At 36.7% G+C, this 2,959-nt stretch overlaps 1 pseudogene; it reads left to right on the forward strand.

Annotated features, from left to right (window-relative positions):
* The first annotated feature begins 1,378 nt into the window (after window positions 1-1,378).
* LOC104678053 lies at window positions 1,379-2,055 on the forward strand (annotated as a pseudogene).
* The last annotated feature ends 904 nt before the right edge of the window (window positions 2,056-2,959 follow it).

Below are 2,959 nucleotides of genomic sequence, written 5' to 3' on the forward strand. Positions count from 1 at the left end.
TATGAGGGAAGAAGAACCTGGTTAAATGACTTACGTGTGCAAATGACTTTGAGATTGAAATGCCCCCCATAGAAGCTTATATCTTTTTGTCATCTTCTCTACCTCCTTCCATAATTAGTCACTGATAGCAGGGAGACATAGATTAATGTGAATCTGCTTCGTAAATGGCACAAACTATTTATTTGTCCCAATTCAATAGGGGTTTCCAAAAGTGTATTTCTCATTGTTAAAAGTATGCATATTTTATTGTTGATTTAAAAGGGTCTATCCTTTAGGAGATCATTATCTTGTGTTTCTTATTAAATCCATTGAGAGATATTAAAGAATGATACCTTAGAAATTCCTTTGATAACAAAAAACAAATCTGAAATCCTAGGATAACAGTAAAAAACAGAATCTGTTTTCATTTTAAAAATAGCACCTGCCATAATGATGCTTGATTCTAATCTCTTGATTGGAGATTCCATATGATCTTATTCTGGATAAGGTATTGTAGGCCAGTTTTTTTTTTTTTTTCACTGTATTTACAAGTAGAAATAGGGATGTGTCTAATTTAAGCCTAAAAGATTTAAAAACAAAGAAATTCACCCAGTGTAAGAGGAGCAATTTGGTGAGCTAACAAGATGGAAAAATGTGATTTTAAAGCAACATTGCTAGGCGAGGAAATGGTTTGCTACCCAGATTGCCAACATGAATAATTCTCAGCTCAATTTGGGTATAGTCTAGGTAAACTTTCTCACAATTCATATGGATATCATGAGTAAATAATTAATTACTCTTTAAAGGTAAGTAATTGTAGTAGGCTTTCCTAAAACCTTCTTTAACATAATAGACCATGCTAATACTATCCTTTCCCCAAAATTTGACCTGTCCCTCCTTGTCTTTGCTCCTAAATACAAGGACTCTTGCTATAACAGACAGTTTTACAAACGTAAATGCTGCTGTGTTATCTATTTCTGAAAGTTGACAATTACACTGTAAGAAATAAGTACTTATGACTTACTATCTTAATTGGTAATTTACATAGGCCATTATTCTAATACTTATTTAAAGGACTATGCTAGGCAATGGGGATATGAATTTGCCCCCATCCCAATCCTCACTCCCTAACCCCAAATCAAGTGACTGCCTGGATTACAGTACTGTTAGGAAGTGACACTTCTTCCCCATTCCTAAGTTTCCTTCCATATGGTGGGGGCAAGAGTGTGACATTTCTAGCCTCTGTCTGCCTCTTTATTCATCCATTCCCAGGGGAACTGAACTCTTATCTCATTTGTGAATTTGAGTAGAATGAAGTGAACATGCTTGGATCTACTCCTTCCTTTTTTTCTCTTGAAAGACAACTGCCTGCCTTTTCTTTGCTGCGTCTACTGCAAGAATGAAGACCATTCTCAGCAATCAGACTGTTGACATTCCAGAAAATGTTGACATTACTCTGAAGGGACACATAGTTACCGTGAAGGGCCCCAGAGGAACCCTGCGGAGGGACTTCAATCACATCAATGTAGAACTCAGTCTTCTTGGAAAGAAAAAAAAGAGGCTTCGGGTTGACAAATGATGGGGTAACAGAAAGGAACTGGCTACCATTCGGACTATTTGTAGTCATGTACAGAACATGATCAAGGGTGTTATGCTGGGCTTCCGTTACAAGATGAGGTCTGTGTATGCTCACTTCCCCATCAACGTCGTTATCCAGGAGAATGGGTCTCTTGTTGAAATCCGAACTTTCTTGGGTGAGAAATATATCCGCAGGGTTCGGATGAGACCAGGTGTTGCTTGTTCAGTATCTCAAGCCCAGAAAGAGAATTAATCCTTGAAGGAAATGACATTGAACTTGTTTCAAATTCAGCGGCTTTGATTCAGCAAGCCACAACAGTTAAAAATAAGGATATCAGGACATTTTTGGATGGTATCTATGTCTCTGAAAAAGGAACTGTTCAGCAGGCTGATGAATAAGATCTAAGAGTTATCCAGCTACAGAAAGAAGATGCCAGATGACTCCTAAGACCTACTTGTGATATTTAAATGATGCAATAAAAGACCTGTTGATTTGGAGCTTCTTAAAAAAAAAAAAAAAAAAAAAAAAAAAACTGCCTATAGGCAGTAAAGTGCTCTACTCATCCTAATGAAGGTTCTACCCTTCATTAGCTGGGGATGGAGTGGGAGCCCTGTCTTGTCCATCAGTGCCTATGACTGGGTGTGTTAGTCTGTCTAATCTAGGTTCAGCATTAGGCATTCTCTCTCCCACTGATATAAGCCACATCCACCTACTCAGCTATTTTAGTAGTAACTGACATTTTAGTCCCCCATCTGCTTACTCTTTTGTTTTATTTCTCAATTCCATATTCAAGTGGGGAAGAGGGGCATTTTAACTAGTCCCTCTCAAATACCAGAATGGTGTACGTAGATTCTGACCATGTTAATCTTCTGTTCCCAGGCTAATGTTTTGTTTAGGCTTATATTTATGTTCTTAATTGGAAGAACACATTTTAACCCCCTCATTTGAAGTATTAACTTCCCCTTTTAAAGACAAACAATTAATTAGTTCAACTTAGTTGTAAACAGAATAGTTCTCACCACCAAGTTTTAAATGTGCTGTTCATTGTTATATGTTTGTGACTGTGGTTTCGTTTTAATCTATATAAGAAGGCATGGGAAAAATAGAGAACAAATTGTCAAAATCTAACAGCTTTTTTCTCACAGATTCCAATCAGATGATCTGCAATTGAAAATTGCAGACAGGAATGAGATATTTCACTGAAATTTAGGTTCTTCCAGATCAAAATCCATTTAAGGAATTCTAGAGTAGAAAGGAAGAGAGATGTTTGACAATCATGTTGGTATGTATGTCCTCACTTTGATTCATTCCAGTTATTGATATTTAAAAATATTTTTACATAAGTACGTCAAGAGATTGTTTTTGTTGAGGAGGTTAATGTGCTGTTCTGTTCTGGCAAGA

This window comes from Rhinopithecus roxellana, chromosome 14 (genome assembly GCF_007565055.1).
Source record: "Rhinopithecus roxellana isolate Shanxi Qingling chromosome 14, ASM756505v1, whole genome shotgun sequence".
Classification (NCBI taxonomy): Eukaryota; Metazoa; Chordata; class Mammalia; order Primates; family Cercopithecidae; genus Rhinopithecus; species Rhinopithecus roxellana.